The sequence below is a fragment of the Bufo bufo genome, chromosome 4, assembly GCF_905171765.1.
Source record: "Bufo bufo chromosome 4, aBufBuf1.1, whole genome shotgun sequence".
Taxonomy (NCBI): domain Eukaryota; kingdom Metazoa; phylum Chordata; class Amphibia; order Anura; family Bufonidae; genus Bufo; species Bufo bufo.
Window position 1 is genome coordinate 230,410,093 of NC_053392.1, and position 19,913 is coordinate 230,430,005.

At 44.4% G+C, this 19,913-nt stretch overlaps 1 long non-coding RNA gene across 1 annotated transcript; it reads left to right on the forward strand.

The window, feature by feature from the left end:
• Nucleotides 1-2,375: 2,375 nt before the first annotated feature.
• On the forward strand, nucleotides 2,376-18,154 carry LOC121000052. Its single transcript, XR_005778739.1, has 3 exons — nucleotides 2,376-2,588; nucleotides 4,689-4,693; nucleotides 18,145-18,154. It is a non-coding gene; the product is annotated as an uncharacterized LOC121000052 (long non-coding RNA).
• Nucleotides 18,155-19,913: the final 1,759 nt, after the last annotated feature.

Genomic DNA, 19,913 nt, shown 5'->3' on the forward strand with positions numbered 1-19,913 from the left:
TAGTTTTTGGTGGAAATTGTATTGTTCTGGCTAGAGACAATGATGTCTAGAATTTCTATTTCTGTTCTACTGAAGTTGGGGCTAAACATGATGCCCCAAATGGTGCAATTTAGGGACTGGCTGAAGGATTTGGCGGATGTTTCGTCTCCGTCCCATATGATGAATATATCATCGATATATCTTTTAAGGTATACAATATGATCTTTATAGATGGGATGGTTGGCAATGTTTGTTCTTTCAAATTCCCCTATAAATAAATTTGCAAATGACTGTGCCACTCTCGTCCCCATCGCGGTCCCTTTACATTGGTGGTATGTTGTCCCGTGGTATATGAAGTACAGTAGTTGTTCTCAAGTATGAATCTTAGGTTATCCAACCAAAATTGTATTTGTGGGGGTTTGAGGTTGGGGTCCCTTTCTAAGACTGTTCTAATGCATTGAAGGCCCTAAATCGTGTTGTATATTTGTATAAAGGGCTGTAACATCCATAGTAAGGAATGTATATATTTCTTGCCACTCAATTGTTTTGAGGTCACAAATGAGTTGGCAGGAATCATGAAGATAACTAGTTAGGTTTTTCACATAAGGTTGTAGGTGTAGATCCATATATTGTGATAGGTTGCTTGTTGAACATTTGACATTGGAAATTATGGGTCTACCCGGGGGGTTCTCTAAACTCTTATGAATTTTGGGAAGATGATAGAAGTAAGGGTTACATGGAGTTTTAGGTAACAGAAAGTTTTTTTATTTTTTATTTATATATCCTTTTTAATGTCCGTCTTTGATTAGGGTGCGGAGATCTTTATTTATTTTTGGAAAGGGGTCATACGTGATTTCTGTGTAGTAGTTGGTGTCGCTGAGAATTTTATGGGCTTCCATTTCATAATCTGTAAGGTTTTGGATAACTATGGCTCCCCCTTGTCTGCTGGACAGATGATTATATCTTTATTATTTTTCAGGTTGTTGAGTGCTTTTTGTTTGGATTTGGTTAAATTACCTTTGTAGTTTAGTGTATTTGGTTCATTTATGTCTTTTTTTAGGTCTATAGAAATTAGATTAAAAAATGTTGGAATACAATGACCTTGGCTATGAGATGGAAAAAAATTAGATTTGGGACGTACATCTAGGTGTATAAAACCATCAGTAGGTGTAGAGAGCTCTACATTTTTAGTCGGGGGAGGGGGGAGTCCCTCGGTCTGGGGTATCTGGGTCTCGATTTTGAAGTGTCTTTTTATTGTAAGGTTTCTTCAAAATTTTTGGATGTCAACATATAGCTCAAAAGTATTTACTCTATTGTAAGGACAAAAGGACAAACCTTTTTGTAATAGGTTATTTTCCTGGTTGTTTAGTTGGTGTGTAGAGAGGTTAAACATTTTTAAGGTTTTGTCCGTGCTATAGTTGTCATGTGTTTGTTCTTTATTTGGTAAACGGCCATTTATATATTTTTTTGTTTTTTTTAATTAATTTCTTTTTTCTGCTCCTCCTCTCTTTCCCCTTGCTCTAGTTTTCTTTTTAGTGGTGTTGGTTTGAAGAATCTTGTGATTGGTGTGAAACTTTTCGATATGGGGTCTTTGTTTTTTGATACGCCTAAAAAAATATCTTCCCTAGATGTAGATTTGGGAATTTGATTTAGGAAGGGCCTGCTGCTCCTGCCTTTGCATTATCGATGGTAAAGATGTCCTCCCTGAGTGGTTTAACTACATGATCCGGTGTAGGTGATAGGTGGAGGGAAAAATTGAGTACTATTGGTGACTTATTGGGTAATGTGGTGTCTGTGCTTTTGTCTGGGGTAAGATGTAGAAGATTAATGGAATCCTCTATTTTCTCTTTCAGGCTATGTCTTGCCTTGTATTCCAGGTATTTTGCTTTTATTGCCTGGAATCTTTCCTCTGTAGTAGGATTTCTAAAGTTTATGGTGGGGTTAGGGGTTTGTGTTGTCAGGGAGGGGTTTTTGGGTAGTGGGGTTGGAGGGGGTTGGGTTTGGGAGACGGCCGCTGTCTTTTGGGGACTGGGGGTTGTTGTAACAGGGGTTGGTAAGTCAAAAAATTGCAAGGGGTGGGTTGGGCAGTGGTAGTGTTGAGCATAAGGAGACCACAGAGTGGTGAAGTGGCAGCAGCATGAGAAGACCACAGAGTAGTGAAATGGCGGCAGCACGAGGAGACCACGTAATGCAGAGAACGGGGGCACATCAAAATTGAAGTAAGAGTGCTGGCACACGGTATGTAATACACAATGTAATTCAAAAGAGAAGAAAAGAATACCGAGATAAAAGCCGCACATCTAAAAAAGTTTCAAATTTATTTAAAGCAACAGACACAACAAAGAATGGGTTAAAAACATTGTATACAATGAATCTGGGCCATGTGAACCAACCATGTACACATGCCACCCTGACTCACCACAAAGCCATGAACATGCCCCCACATGAATAAATATATAGCAATTTAAAGTGCATGAAATCCATCAACATCAAATAATGGAGAGCTGTAATACTTATCATTTAAAGTAGCATAGTGGGGGTATGCGTGGTGGTCGGGAAAAAAGCCCAACGTGTATCGCCAGGCTCTGCTGGCTTCCTCAGGGGTGCCTGTTCCTGAATAGCACATAAGCTAGTATATATATATATACATAGTTACTAGTAATGATAATTTTCACCTGTGTCATGGCAACGTGGAGCGTGAGGGCGGCAACCCCATACTCATGGGGGAGGTAGGAGGGGAAGAAGAAGAGGTTTAATGCCTTTTATGGAAGGTCAGCATAACCGCCATCAGACGCCGAGGCAGACGGCGACCGGAAGTGACGTCCACGCATGCGCGCCGCCGAGCCGGCGTGTCCTGCGCTCCAAATCCCGGAAGCGGCAGAGCGTGCAGGCTCACAAGGCACGCAATGTGTGCCACATACTGGAAATTGCATGTCAAAGTTAAAGCGCAATATGCGCACATGAGAGGAACCTGTGGGCGAGGGGACAAAGCGAAACAGGGAAGGGAAATGGGCAAACAAATATGCAAAAGACCAACATATATGAACCATACTTTAACCCAGTGAGAACGTGAAAATCCATATGGGTGCACAATCGATTATACTTAAAAAAACACCAGAAAACATGTGAGGTAAAAAGCACACTAAAGATATTACAAATGAAAAAAGTGTATATATATATATATATATATACACAAGGAAAGAATAAAAAATGTGTAAAAAAAATCCATATTCATCTAATGAATAATGTGTAATAATGGATTACAGATTGTTGATGACCATGATTAATTAGTGTGAAAAGGGCAACATGAATGTTAAATTAACCCTATATTTTAGTCACACCATCAAGTTTATGTACACAGTTCATTGCTACGCGGATTACTAAACCTATGTGCATTTATTAAACTACATGATTTAGACCCCTTACTTTATCATTTAATAAATATCCCTAATTATGTGGACTATTCAATTGTTTATATTAGTGTTATTTTGTGATAATCTTAAATAGATATTATTTAATGTTATTTTTTATATTTCATTTATTTTTATTTATAATAATTTTTTAATTGTATATTTATTATTTGTGTTGTTTTTTATTATTATTTTTGTGTTTTATTATTACCTTTATATGTTTTTTGTATCTGTTTTGTTTTTTGTATATTATTTTTTTTTATTATTATTATTTATTATTTTCTATTTATTATTTTTTATAATTTTTGTTATTTTTTTTTGTTCTTTATCTTTTTTCCTTTATATATTTTGTATTTATTATTTGTTTATATTGTATGTTGGTAGTTTTGTCATATGGTGTATATATATAAAAAAAATAAAAAATAAAAGGGGGGGGAACGCTTTGTCCCATCGCCCACAAAGCACCGAAAGCGGGGGCCAGAGGAGAAGGAAAAATGCTGCATACAAGAATTATTGCAAACATTGCATTGAATCAATATAGTCCAAAAAATTATATATATATGTATGCGTGGAACAAGCGCAAGATATCCTTCGCTATATGTCCAGATAGAGGGATCCCAAACAACAATCCAGAAGATTCTTTGTCCTCAGTGCCGAACTGTTCTAGGTGAAGAGAGGAGAAAGAATATGTGTTCTGGTAACAACCAAAATGATGGACCAAGTGATCTCGTGCAGAACAAAAGCAAAAATAACAAATGTGGAAATCTAAAAGAAAAAGATGAGAAACAAATGTGTATGAGTAAAACAGTATCTAGCATAAAAACCTGTGAATAAAAGTTCCTCATTAAGACCCTGCGGGGACAAACTGTCTAAATTGTAAATCCATCGGGATTCAGCTTTAAGCAAACATTGTGTCATATGTGTGCCCCTAATGTTGTGATGGACTTTTTCTAAGCCCACCACCTGCAAACCCTTATACTTACCACCATGGTGATCCAAAAAGTGTGTAGCCATAGAACTGAGAGGTTTCTCCTTTTCGGCCCTGTCCCGGGCAGCCAGAGTAATGTTGGACATATGTTGCTGGATCCGTTTCCGCAATTCCTGTGAAGTTTGCCCCATATATATTTTCTTACATAGACAAATTATTCCGTATACGATGTTCCTAGTGCGGCAATTAACATAGTGATTGAGGCGTATACACTGCTTGTCATTTGAAAAGTTATCCTTGCCCAACATAAATGGGCAAACATTACATTGGCCGCACGGATGTGTGCCCTTCAATTTAACACCTCTCCCCAGCCCCCGTGTGGGGCGCTGAAAGGGACTCCGTACAAGTTGATCTTTAAGGGAAGGTGCCTTGCGTGCGATAATCTTTGGTTTGTTGTCCACGTAGGTCAACAACTTTTGGTCAGACATGAGCAGAAACCAATGATTCTCCAAAATCTTATAGAGTGCTGCCCACTGATTGTTGTAACGGGTAATAAGATGTATTTTACCATCCCTAGTTTTGGGTCTGGGGGTGAACAGCTTGGTTCGATCCGAGCTCTTGGCATCCTCATAGGCACGGGATACAATTTTCTTGGGGTATCCCCTGTTCTTGAAACGTGACGACAAGTCTGCTGAGGCTGCCCTGAAATCGGTCAAATGTGTACAGTTACGGCGTAGTCTGAGAAATTGACCTTTCGGTATTCCATTCTTCATATGTGCCGGATGAAAACTCTGATAATGTAACAGACTGTTGGTGGCGGTGCTTTTTCGAAAAAGAGAGGTAACGATCCGTTCGTCCTCCCAGCGTAATCTTAGGTCCAAGAAATCAACTGTATCCTCCGAGATGGTATATGTTAGACGGATATTCAAGTTATTCTCATTTAGTGTGTCAATGAATTGGACACAAGTCTCCTTAGAGCCCTGCCAAAAAAACAGAATGTCGTCAATATAGCGGAACCAGCCCACCACACACCCACGGAAGAACGGCGACGGGTACACGCACACCCCCTCCCACCAACCCAGAAATAGGTTTGCGTACGAGGGAGCGCAGCGCGCCCCCATAGCCGTTCCACACTCCTGCCTGTAAAAAGTTCGATCAAAAACAAAGTAATTATGGTGTAAAACAAAATGCAGAAGGCTCACCAGGAATGCGTGGTGGGCTGGCTCCGCGGAAACCGACCTCTCCAAAAAAATGGGTGGTAGCCCCAATGCCATCTTTATGCGCGATACTGGTGTACAAAGACTCAACGTCACAAGTCACTAGTAATACGTCAGGTGTAAATGACACATGTTCCAGCATCTCATTTAGATAAAGGGAATCCCGTACATAGGATGGTAGCCCCAGGACTATGGGTTGAAGGAAAAATTTGATATAGGTGCAGGCCTAGTCAAATAAACCCCCAATACCGGCCACGATTGGTCACCCTGGTGGGTTATGGAGGTCCTTGTGGACCTTAGGGAGCATGTAGAATGTTGGAATGCGGAGACCACAATGTGGTCCAGTGACATAGTGGTGATGTGGCAGCAACATGAGGAGACTACAGAGTGGTGAAGTGGCAGCAGTATGAGGAGTCCACAGAGTGGTGAAATGGCAGCAGCATGAGGAGACCACAGAGTGGTGATGTGGCGGCAGCATGAGGAGACCACAGATTGGTGAAGTAGCAGCAGCATGAGGAGACCACAGAGTGGCCCCGTGACAGTGGTGAGGTGGCAGCATCATGAGGAGACCACAGAGAGACCCAGAAACATAGTTTTCAGGTGGCAGCAGCATAAGGAGACCACAGAGTGGTGAGGTGGCAGCAGCATTAGGAGACCACAGAGTGGCCTAGTGACAGAGTGGGTAGGTGGTGGGCAATACTAGTACCAGCTGAAGATGGTGGCTGACAGTAGGAGCACCTGGCAGCAGGTGTGGCATCAGGCAGGGGGCAGCATGAGAATAGTAGCTGAAGCAGGTGGCCAGAAGAAACCGGTCTCTTTTATCAAAGTGTTGCTGTGGAACCATGGATAATTTAGTCTGATGCATCAGGCATTGGTGTTTGAAAATCCTGGCTGATCCACACCTGATTCATTTTCACAAAGGTCAGTTTCTCTACATTTTGGGTGGACAGACGAGTTCTCCTTGGGGTAACTATGGCCCCACCGCACTAAACACCCACTCTGATGCCACACTGCTGGCCAGGCAGGAAAGCTTGTCCAGGGCAAACTCTGCCAGCACTGAATGCCCAGTAGTCCAGGGGATCTTTTATGTGGGTGGCAGGGTGCTGGCCAAGTGTGCCACAACCTTTTGGTTCAGGTTCTGCTCTATGTCTACCTGCTGCTGCTGGTGAGTAGTTTCTTCAGTAGGCGGGTAAAGAAAACTGCTCATCAGCGACTCTAGACTTAAGTTGCTGCAGATGGAGCTGATACTGCTCCTGCCCCCCCACCCCCCACCCTCACAGTAGCCATGGCAGTGGAACATGAGCACAGAGGGCCCAGTCAGAACTCCGTAAGGATGGGCGATGGCGCACATAGGCAGCGGCCAACTGACTACATAGGAGGCCTCGATAGTAGTTCAGTTTGTCCTCGCTCTCAGCGAGTGTGAAAAAGGCCCCCATTTTGGACCAGTAGAAAGGGTCTAACATGGTCGAGAGCCAGTAGTAAACCCTCTGGCGATGATAATTCGGCTGTCACTACATAAGCAAGTGAGCATGCACTCGGAAGGATTCACTGCCTCCATCTCCACTGCATACTGCCACGGTGTGTCTGGGTCCTCTGCCTCATCTTCCTCATCGCCCTGTAGCTCCTCTGGCTGCTCCTGCTCCTCCTCTCCTGTCACCTGTATAGAAAAAAGCACCCATTTCGCTACACATTGCTTGTGCTCCTCCTCCTCTAGTTCAGCCCCAACAGAATTCATGAGGCCATGAGATGTAGTCGCCACGTCTCCTGTCCTCTGGCCATCCAGATTTAGCAGTATTTGTTCTAGGACATGAATCAGTGGAATGACATTGTTCATCCCGTAGTCCTGGCAACTGACAAATAAAGTGGTCTCCTCAAAGGGCCCGAGCAAATGGCAGGTGTCACGCATGAGCTGCCACTGGCTAACATCGACGTTTATGGCCTATCTCTGTTCGTATAGTCGGTCCAACATATGGAGGGTGGAATTCCAACGGGTGGAAACGTTGCATATCAGCCTATGTTGGGGGATGCCGTTCTCCCGCTGCAGCTCAAGGAGGGTGTGCTTTGCTGTGTACGAGTGGCTGAAGTGCATGCAAAGTTTTCTGGCCATTTTTAGGATGTCTTGCAGATGGGCAGAAGACTTCAGGAACCGCTTTACAACCAGATTGAACACGTGCGCAATGCAGGGCACATGGCTCAGACCTCCTTGAAGCAGCGCCGACACCACGTTCTTCCCGTTGTTGGACACCATGGTTCCCATTTTGAGTTTTCGAGGAGAAACCCAGGATTCGATTTCTTGATGAAGGATGCGGAGCAGTTCCTCCCCAGGCAAAATGGTGCAGAACAGCGTGACACCGCCTTGCCCTGCACATATGGTATTCTGGTGGGGCACTGTGAATTGTCCCTCCAGTGGAGACTGAGGACATGGTGGAGAATAAGTATGCAGAGGCGGACATTGTCGCAGGACTAACGGCGTGAGAATGTGGAGGCGGAGTCACCTGGCCAAGTTGCTGGTGTGGCTGCTCAGAAACCACGTCATTTACTCAGTGGGCCGTAAAGGACATGTATTGTCCCTGACCGTAGTTACAGCTTCACACGTCGGCACTGCCGTTCACTTTGGCAGCCACCAACAGGCTCAAGGACTGGCCCACCTTCTGTTCTACATATGTGTGCAGGGCTGGCACTGCCTTTTTGGCAAAGAAATTATGGCTTGGGACTCTTCACCTTGGCTCAGCACAAGCCATCAGTTCTCTGAAAGGTGCAGAGTCCACCACTTGGAAAGGGAGGGACTGCAGCACCAGCAACTTGGCCAGGAGCACATTCAGCTTCTGTGCCGTTGGATGAGTGCACGCATACTGTTGTCTCTTGGCCATCGCTTCGGTGATCGATTGCTGACGGAATGACTGACGACGAGTAGGAGGAGGAGGAGCAGGATGATCAGGACCAGCAGATGATGGGAAGGACAGATGGCTCCCTTCGGCTGAGGTAGTGGTGCCTTGACTGCATAAAATTGGGTGCGTGCCACTGGGTGATGCAGGTGTTGCTGCGGCAGGCTGGACCACCACATTGGAGCCACAGTTCTCCCAGGCCACTTTATGGTGACGCTGCATGTGTTGACGCAGGGCCGTGGTGCCAACATTGGCACCCTGGCCACGCTTCACTTTCTGCCCACAAATCTGGCAAATGGCCATGTTCACCTCCTCAGGCGGCCTAACAAAAAATTGCCAGACCGCTGAGTATGGCATTTTCCCACCAACACTCTGCGCTGACTGACTGCTACCGCTGCCTCCGTGAACCCCTGCACCTCTACTTTCCAGGCCGGTAGGCTCCTGTGAAGCGGGTGGTCTACCCCGGGCACGTTTGGCTCTCGACCTCCCACTACTGCCACCCTGCTGACTTACTGCCACCTTGCTGGCTCAGCCTCTGCCTCTCGTGCAAGCTGCCACCCTCTTCTCCTGATGATGATAATGAAGCCTCATTTTTCACCAGGCTCCCAAGTGCGATCGGGTACATCTTCATCATTATCTGCTACTGTCTGCACGTCACTGATGTCCCCCTCAATGGTCTTAGGGCCAGGAGCCTGACCGCTCAAAACACCTGCTCCCACGCGACTGCATGTCACTGTTTGCCCGCCTACAGGAGGAAGCGGCGGATGTATCCTCCAGATCTTGGCTGGGCAGTAGCTGTTGACTGTCCTCTAGTAGCTTGTCCTCGTGAAAAGTTGAGCCGAGCCTACGGCATATAATATTTCTCATGCTGAGGGAACTGAAAATGACAGAGGAAGGTTCAGGACAGGTGGAGGCACAGGGCTTGCCCCCGGGCCATGCCAACTAAGCGTTGTGTCAGAGGAACTAACCGACTCTTGACTGGGGGGTGTCTGATGTCATGCGCGACGAACTCGAAGACTGAGTCAACTATTCAAGCACCGCTGGGATGCTGGTCAAGACAGGACCGCTAGATGACACCGGGAGCTCAGGCCTCTAGCTGCGACTCCTGCTGCCACCCCCCCCTTCTTATGCTGCCTGTGATAAACATTCTGGCCACTGCCCGTTCCCTTTGAATGGCCTGTCAGCCAGTGGCGTGCCTAGGGGGGTGGGGGTGGGGCGGATCGCCCCGGGTGCCGGCTCTCATGGGGGTGCCTCTGCCAGGTCCAGAATCAATGAGCACTTCCATCAATACAGATGGAATCGATCATTGCTGAAGTGCTGACGCCCACATACTGCGGCGGGGCACAGGAGCGGAGAGCACAGTTCCCTGCCCCGCCGCCGATCACCGTCATAGGCATCATCGCGCGCGCCTGTGGCGGGACTCAGCAGCACAGTGCAGGGGAGTATTTAGCTTTTATTTATTTTTTTATGTGCCAACTTTGGGGGACATGAGGGGGTGCACAACTGGAGGACATGTGGGGGGAAAATATGGTGGAATACTGTGTGGGGGTAAATTTTTTATTTTTTATTTTATGCGCCAACTTTGGCAGATATGAGGGGGGTGCACACAGTATGGAGGAAATTACTGTGGCGGGCAGTGTGAGGGGAAACTACTGTATGGGGGCAGTGTGGGGGAAATAACTGTATGGGGCAGTATGGTGTAAATTACTGTTCACAGGATGGGGTGGCTCTACCAATCAGTAGGATAGGATGGTGCACAATATCTATGTGTTAACTCCAAAACACCAAGGGGTTAATTAAAGTTGTAGTAATAAAGATATGGCACTCATATAGCTGGAGAGTTGCTCAAAACAAATTACTTTATTTGAATTCTACTATTAAAATTGACAATATTAAAAAGTAATAGTATTAAAACGTCATACAAAATACGCAAATTGTACAGAAATTAAAAAAACAAAAGGATAAAACATCACAAATGACGGTAAGGTAAAAATTCACTTGAGGTATAGATTTAACTTATTGTCATATAAGTCACAGCATATAGGTGCTAGATAGATTCACCACAGGAAGATCTGATTATCGATAATTCGCTGAAGCTCTCGATTAAATAGTCATCATATCTTCGGTTAATATAATCGTCGATTCTCGGTACTATAATGCACTTATACACTTTTTGATTTGATTATGAATTCTTGGCTCAAATAATTGAAAGAGTCACATTAGTTCTTATGCAATAGTTCATAGGCTTATCGAAATTTTTAAAAATTCGGGAGTTTTAAGCTCTAGGTGGCGTCCCACCTATTGTTGAGCTATCTTATTCCCTTACCTCCAACCTCTGAATGCGGCTTGTTCGTTTGATCGCCGTTCCTTCAGCGTCCCACGTGCTTGACTTCTCACTAGCTCCGATCAAGCTGAAAATGGAACTGTATCGCTCCAGGAAGTTTGCGAGCAGGGATTTCTGTATAGGACGAGTCAGTCACTTAGGAGGTTGTTCATAAGGAGGTAAAATTGCAGGTGTTCTTGCGTACGCCAAAGTGGTGGTAGTGTGGGGTCCAGAGGAAGAAGTCAGTACCTTTGAGACTTCGAAACGCGTCTGGAAGGAATCTGGACCCCACACTACCACCACTTTGGCGTACGCAAGAACACCTGCAATTTTACCTCCTTATGAACAACTTCGTCAACTTCAATTCGCTCTAGTCATGATTATAAGAGGTGAAGAATTGAGAGAAAACGTTTACAGCTCTACTGTTCTCTTGATATGCCTAGATAAAGATGCCCACAGAAGAGCAATGCATTGGTTGATGTAGTGTATGTTCTAATTGAGTCACCACATTAGGGTTTTTTCTGGTCACAGTTATGATCTGACTTAAAGTTAAGTGAGGCTGTTGGCCATGCTAAAAATCCAAGACACACAGTGGAATATACAGAGTTATCTCAAAAATGTTTTATTAAAAAATCAAGACTAAAGAATAGGACTGCCAGCGGCTATAGGTGCGATCCACCAACCAAATATATAAAGAAAGAAAAACTCCATGGCACTTTCAAAAATAACATGCATATTTTATTCCACCACATGCGACGTTTTGGTCCTCTCAATGGAACCTTTCTCAAGCAATAACAATAATGGTGCATAATGCATGTATAAATACCACCCACATGGTAACAAGACAATTAATATAATAAACTAATAAAGTGCAATAGTGCTCACAACATTGTATAATAATTAATTCATGTGGCAAATAAACACTAATCTTACAATAATAGTGAATTCATCCATAAATTACATTATAAATATGTTAAAAATATCAGAAAAATATCAAAATAGATAATGACACATAATTAATAAAGTGCAAACATTTGTGATATACCATATGTGCTAGAGTAAAAACCTGATTAATGAATGGAGGAGGGAGGGATTGTACCTGGCCGGCATGGAGTCTTGAATGTAACTTGGCGTCTCCATGTCCAGACTGCGCATGTGATTAAGTGATCGCATCACCGGGGTTTATTTGCCACATGAATGAATTATTATACAATGTTGTGAGCACTATTGCACTTTATTAGTTTATTATATTAATTGTCTTGTCACCATGTGGGTGGTATTTATACATGCATTATGCACCATTATTTTTATTGCTTGAGAAAGGTTCCAGTTGAGAGTGCCGAAACGTCCCATCTGGTGGAATAAAATACGCAGGTTATTTTTGGAAGTGCCGTGGAGTTTTTCTTTATATTTAAAATTATATATATATATATATATACAGTGGGGGAAATAATTATTTGACCCCTCACTGATTTTGTAAGTTTGTCCAATGACAAAGAAATGAAAAGTCTCAGAACAGTATCATTTCAATGGTAGGTTTATTGTAACAGTGGCAGATAGCACATCAAAAGGAAAATCGAAAAAATAACTTTAAATAAAAGATAGCAACTGATTTGCATTTCATTGAGTGAAATAAGTATTTGAACCCTCTAACAAAAAAAGACTTAATACTTGGTGGAAAAACCCTTGTTTGCAAGCACAGAGGTCAAACGTTTCTTGTAATTGATGACCAAGTTTGCGCACATTTTAGGAGGAATGTTGGTCCACTCCTCTTTGCAGATCATCTCTAAATCCCTAAGGTTTCGAGGCTGTCTCTGTGCAACTCTGAGCTTGAGCTCCCTCCATAGGTTTTCGATTGGATTAAGGTCCGGAGACTGACTAGGCCACTCCATGACCTTAATGTGCTTCTTCTTGAGCCACTCCTTTGTTGCCTTTGCTGTATGTTTTGGGTCATTGTCGTGCTGGAACACCCATCCACGACCCATTTTCAGTTTCCTGGCAGAGGGAAGGAGGTTGTCGCTCAGGATTTCACGATACATGGCTCCGTCCATTTTCCCGTTTATGCGAATAAGTTGTCCTGTGCCCTTAGCAGAAAAACACCCCCAAAGCAAAATGTTTCCACCCCCATGCTTGACGGTGGGGACGGTGTTTTGGGGGTCATAGGCAGCATTTTTCTTCCTCCAAACACAGCGAGTTGAGTTAATGCCAAAGAGCTCTATTTTGGTTTCATCAGACCACAGCACCTTCTCCCAGTCACTCTCTGAATCATTCAGGTGTTCATTGGCAAACTTCAGACGGGCCTGCACATGTGCCTTCCTGAGCAGGGGGACCTTGCGAGCCCTGCAGGATTTTAATCCATTGCGGTGTAATGTGTTTCCAATGGTTTTCTTGGTGACTGTGGTCCCTGCTAATTTGAGGTCATTAACTAACTCCTCCCGTGTAGTTCTAGGATGCTTTTTCACCTTTCTCAGAACCATTGACACCCCACGAGGTGAGATCTTGCGTGGAGCCCCAGAGCGAGGTCGATTGATGGTCATTTTGTGCTCCTTCCATTTTCGAACAATCGCACCAACAGTTGTCACCTTCTCTCCCAGCTTCTTGCTAATGGTTTTGTAGCCCATTCCAGCCTTGTGCAGGTCTACAATTTTGTCTCTGACATCCTTGGACAGCTCTTTGGTCTTTCCCATGTTGGAGAGTTTGGAGTCTGCTTGATTGATTGATTCTGTGGACAGGTGTCTTTTATACAGGTGACTAGTTAAGACAGGTGTCCTTAATGAGGGTGACTAATTGAGTAGAAGTGTCTAACCACTCTGTGGGAGCCAGAACTCTTAATGGTTGGTAGGGGTTCAAATACTTATTTCACTCAATGAAATGCAAATCAGTTGCTATCTTTTATTTAAAGTTATTTTTTCGATTTTCCTTTTGATGTGCTATCTGCCACTGTTACAATAAACCTACTATTGAAATGATACTGTTCTGAGACTTTTCATTTCTTTGTCATTGGACAAACTTACAAAATCAGCGAGGGGTCAAATAATTATTTCCCCCACTGTATATATATATATATATATATACACACTCACCTAAAGAATTATTAGGAACACCATACTAATACCCTTTTGCCTTCAGAACTGCCTTAATTCTACGTGGCATTGATTCAACAAGGTAATGATAGCATTCTTTAGAAATGTTGGCCCATATTGATAGGATAGCATCTTGCAGTTGATGGAGATTTGAGGGATGCACATCCAGGGCACGAAGCTCCCCTTCCACCACATCCCAAAGATGCTCTATTGGGTTGAGATCTGGTGACTGTGGAGCCATTTTAGTACAGAGAACTCATTGTCATGTTCAAGAAACCAATTTGAAATGATTCGAGCTTTGTGACATGGTGCATTATCCTGCTGGAAGTAGCCATCAGAGGATGGAAACATGTTCTCATTCTGATTACGCCAAATTCGAACTCTACCATTTGAATGTCTCAACAGAAATCGAGACTCATCAGACCAGGCAACATTTTTCCAGTCTTCAACAGTCCAATTTTGGTGAGCTCGTGCAAATTGTAGCCTCTTTTTCCTATTTGTAGTGGAGATGAGTGGTACCCGGTGGGGTCTTCTGCTGTTGTAGCCCATCCGCCTCAAGGTTGTGCGTGTTGTGGCTTCACAAATGCTTTGCTGCATACCTCGGTTGTAACGAGTGGTTATTTCAGTCAACGTTGCTCTTCTATCAGCTTGAATCAGACGGCCCATTCTCCTCTGACCTCTAGCATCCACAAGGCATTTTTGCCCACAGGACTGCCGCATACTGGATGTTTTTCCCTTTTCACACCATTCTTTGTAAACCCTAGAAATGGTTGTGCGTGAAAATCCCAGTAACTGAGCAGATTGTGAAATACTCAGACCAGCCCGTCTGGCACCAACAACCATGCCACGCTCAAAATTGCTTAAATCACCTTTCTTTCCCATTCTGACATTCAGTTTGGAGTTCAGGAGATTGTCTTGAACAGGACCACACCCCTAAATGCATTGAAGCAACTGCCATGTGATTTGTTGACTAGATAATTGCATTAATGAGAAATAGAACAGGTGTTCCTAATAATTCTTTAGGTGAGTGTATATATATATATATATATTTATATATATTTGTGGTCGGATCGGCTATAAAAAAGGTGAACCTAACCTATCTAACCCTATCTGCAACAAGCAGTGAAGTTATGCCATAACTGCCGTGGTAGGGCAGCCTAAAGGGGCCAAAAAGAGCAGACCTTAGTTTAGAGTAAATATATACATACAGTTACGACACCCGATTTTGAACGGAAAAGACCTTTCACGATGAAGGTGCGGAATATACCGTATATATCACCGTGACTTCCATCTACCTTACCTCTTTGTCATGTGCACCGCCACAACGTACTTGGAGATGGTTAATGCTGATGCGATTGAAAGAGTGGCTGGTAACCAGGAACGATTTACTGCTATGTTGACTAACATATGACCATATAACGAGAAGGTCTGAATCCTGAGAGCTGCAGACTGAAACAAACAATGGTGAATCTGTTGGAAGGGCCTAAATGAACTCCAACCATCCGCCAAGGGCCCTGATCGGGCACCGACTGTTCCTGGTGGCAAAATACTTTACCTCTACTTATTCCCCAGACCACACTTTCTATTAAGGGCCCAAAAGTCAGAACATGGCATCTGCCGTCTTACTGTAGTAGTAAATTAAGTGAAATGTGTAAACCCACCAGGCCTGGGTAGCCATCCACTGGAATACATGGCTATTTCAATTAACGAGCTAATGTTGCCTGTAATAAGGACAGAACGTACACATAATACCTGCAGTTGTGACAGAAAATAAGCTTATAACAAAACAATAACAAACATAGGTGCACTCTGCAGTCTCACTAATTCTCAAACCTGTGAAGCCTGGGCTATATCAGCAAGTCTTGAGTGGGACTCACAGACTCCTCCCTCCTCCCATTGCAAGCATGGCCACATGCTGGAGGTAACTGGTGAGTTGTTTGCGAGTCGGCCCTATGCTCCTGTAATTTGCCCACTGGCTCCTGGTATTGCCCATATGGCTCAGGTAGGAGAGTGTAGGGTCCCGGGCTACTTGAGAAACCTTGTCGTGGTGTCCGGGCTTAAGACATGTTCTACACCGTAGGACATGTTGACTAATCTCTCAATTTTAAAATCAGTTTGAGAATTAGTGAGACTGCAGAGTGCACCTATGTTTGTTATTGTTTTGTTATATTGTTATATTAATTATCACATCCGCACTTGTTACCTTGTGTAGGATGTCTATTGTGGTACTTGTGGTTCGCCGCGGGCATCCTCCATTGTATGCATTTTGCTGGGGATTGCCATTAGCAACGGGCCACAAGTGCAGGATTTGCTCCCCTATATATATGCACAACTGCATGTGGGTTTGAGCAGCTCCTGCTGATGCCAACCTGTCTTCTTAGTTTGTATATATAGATTCCTGGAGGTGTATAAACTCCTATTTAAATGTGCCTGTTTTCCATCTACAGGTCACATTTAGGTGCACCTGTGAAGCCTGGGCTATATCAGCAAGTCTTGAGTGGGACTCACAGACTCCTCCCTCCTCCCATTGCAAGCATGGCCACAAGCTGGAGGTAACTGGTGAGTTGTTTGCGAGTCGGCCCTATGCTCCTGTAATTTGCCCACTGGCTCCTGGTATTGCCCATATGGCTCAGGTAGGAGAGTGTAGGGTCCCGGGCTACTTGAGAAACCTTGTCGTGGTGCCCGGGCTTAAGACATGTTCTACACCGTAGGACATGTTGACTAATCTCTCAATTTTAAAATCAGTTTGAGAATTAGTGAGACTGCAGAGTGCACCTATGTTTGTTATTGTTTTGTTATATTGTTATATTAATTATCACATCCGCACTTGTTACCTTGTGTAGGATGTCTATTGTGGTACTTGTGGTTCGCCGCGGGCATCCTCCATTGTATGCATTTTGCTGGGGATTGCCATTAGCAACGGGCCACAAGTGCAGGATTTGCTCCCCTATATATATGCACAACTGCATGTGGGTTTGAGCAGCTCCTGCTGATGCCAACCTGTCTTCTTAGTTTGTATATATAGATTCCTGGAGGTGTATAAACTCCTATTTAAATGTGCCTGTTTTCCATCTACAGGTCACATTTAGGTGCACCTGTGAAGCCTGGGCTATATCAGCAAGTCTTGAGTGGGACTCACAGACTCCTCCCTCCTCCCATTGCAAGCATGGCCACAAGCTGGAGGTAACTGGTGAGTTGTTTGCGAGTCGGCCCTATGCTCCTGTAATTTGCCCACTGGCTCCTGGTATTGCCCATATGGCTCAGGTAGGAGAGTGTAGGGTCCCGGGCTACTTGAGAAACCTTGTCGTGGTGCCCGGGCTTAAGACATGTTCTACACCGTAGGACATGTTGACTAATCTCTCAATTTTAAAATCAGTTTGAGAATTAGTGAGACTGCAGAGTGCACCTATGTTTGTTATTGTTTTGTTATATTGTTATATTAATTATCACATCCGCACTTGTTACCTTGTGTAGGATGTCTATTGTGGTACTTGTGGTTCGCCGCGGGCATCCTCCATTGTATGCATTTTGCTGGGGATTGCCATTAGCAACGGGCCACAAGTGCAGGATTTGCTCCCCTATATATATGCACAACTGCATGTGGGTTTGAGCAGCTCCTGCTGATGCCAACCTGTCTTCTTAGTTAGAAAATAAGCTTAAGGTCGTGATAAACTATGTATGCTGCGCCTGTAGTCGTGATGACTTGTCGTGTCAGAAGACATGACAGACTTCGTAAACTGCGCCTTATTACTGTATCTCCTACTGGAAGATGGACCGATACCCAGGACTAAGGCCGGACACCAACACCCTCAGCCCGAGTTTGTAGATGAAGTAAGCATGCCTGGGAGAAGATGATGTCCGCAAAGGCAGGCTTGGGATGACTGCTTATAAAGAAAACAATGAAAACCCAACAACCTAGAAAATAAAAGTCAGGGAAAACAATAATGCAAGTGAGACTCTAATGGCGGAGTTGTGTGTAAAATTTAAAAAACGGAGAAGCCATGCGTGAGAGACTCTAATCATGTGTAACACTAAAAGGGAGAAGCCATGCGTGAGAGACTAATGGCGGAGGCATATGTGTAACACTAAAAGGGAGGAGCCATGCGTGAGAGACTCTAATGGCGGAGTCATATGTGTAAACCTAAAAACGGAGAAGCCATGCGAGAGAGACCCTAATGGGGGAGCCATATGTGTAACACTAAACCAGAGAAGTCATGCGTGAGAGACTCTAATGGCGGAGTCATGTGTGTAAAACTAAAACGGAGAAGCCATGCGTGCGAGACTCTAATGGCTTTTTTTTTTATAAACCACTTATGCAGCACCAGTATGACTTGGGGACTCGCATAACCATGACCCTCTCCGACAATAAACCTAGGACGCTGACCAGCCTACAACCATATTGTACCCCTAACGAACAACATGAAGAACGGTCATCGTACCCCTGAAGCTATGAGGCCCCCCGAAGCCAAGAGACTGACCTGGATGACCTTACAGTGACGATAATTAAAACGTGAGCCAGACCTAAAGGAAAATGCATAGACATTAGTGATCCGAACCACTTGCATGAACAAAACATTAAAGGGTTTCTATCACTTCATATGACATAATTAGCTGTCAGACACTAGCGATCTGCTAGTGTCTGCTCTGGCCAACCATCCTACTATAATCACTTGTGGGGCAGCGGTTTAGCTAAAAAACTAACTTTTATAAATATGCTAATGAGCCTCTAGGTGCTATGTGGGCGTCATTAGCACCTAGAGGCTCCGTCTACCTTCATACACAGCCGCCGCCCAGCACGTCCCTCCAGCCCGCCCATGTCCTCCTCCGTGTGAGGCAGCGGCCGAATTCTCGCGCATGCGCCGTGCGCGGCTGTATTCGGCGCATTAGAGATGTCTGAGCTCGGAGCGGTCAGACATTCAATGCGCATGCGCGGCTGTATTCGGCGCATGCGCATTGAATGTCTGACCGCTCCGAGCTCAGACATCTCTAATGCGCCGAATACAGCCGCGGACGGCGCATGCGCGAGAATTCGGCCGCTGCGTCACACGGAGGAGGACATGGGCGGGCTGGAGGGACGTGCTGGGCGGCGGCTGTGTATGAAGGTAGACGGAGCCTCTAGGTGCTAATGACGCCCACATAGCACCTAGAGGCTCATTAGCATATTTATAAAAGTTAGTTTTTTAGCTAAACCGCTGCCCCACAAGTGATTATAGTAGGATGGTTGGCCAGAGCAGACACTAGCAGATCGCTAGTGTCTGCCAGCTAATTATGTCATATGAAGTGATAGAAACCCTTTAAACCAACCGTGAACCGTGAAATTGAAACAGATGGGAGAAAAACAAGAGCCAGAGGCATTGCAGTTCACAAAGAAAAGACCCTTGTCGTGACAAACGAATGAACAACTGTGAAAACATAGTAGGAACTTACTCCTATTGGCCCACTGACCGCTAGGGACCTATTTGGTTAACTGGGGCGGAAGATCAATCTGAGTGAATGCGAACCAGAAGTAAAGGAGACCAGTCAGAGTGAATGCAAACCAGGACTAAAGGACACCACCAAATTTATTTATTTATTTATTTATTTTTTCCCCCTTCCCCCTAAGTAAACAGAAAAAGGTAGGCCTAAGGAATGTAACAAACCACAGAGGAAAGAAACGTAAGCCTGAAAAGAAAGCAGCTATGTTTATCGGAAGAGCAGTATTAGTGCGGTGTGCTGATAGCCCTAGTAAGAATACTGAGTAACCATAATGTAGCAATGAAAAAAAATGCAGCTTTAAGTGGAAGCAGAGTCTGTAACCAAGTCTGATCCTACCGTGAATGCCAGCACTCGCCTGGCACCTTCTGCCATTGCCCAGGCGCAAACGAAGCTCCACATGATGCTGCAGGAGGGTTGTTTTTTTTTTTTAAATCGACCATTGATCCACATTTACCACCACTTAAACCCAGCACGCGTAGCTTGAGACAATTGCAGACACGCGCCCCGCATGTAAACCAGGTATCAGAAAACATACAACCATGCCCACTCTAAGCACATGCTACCCCAATAACTGTATGCAATGGCCCCACCAGGCCTCTGAATAGCCAGACAA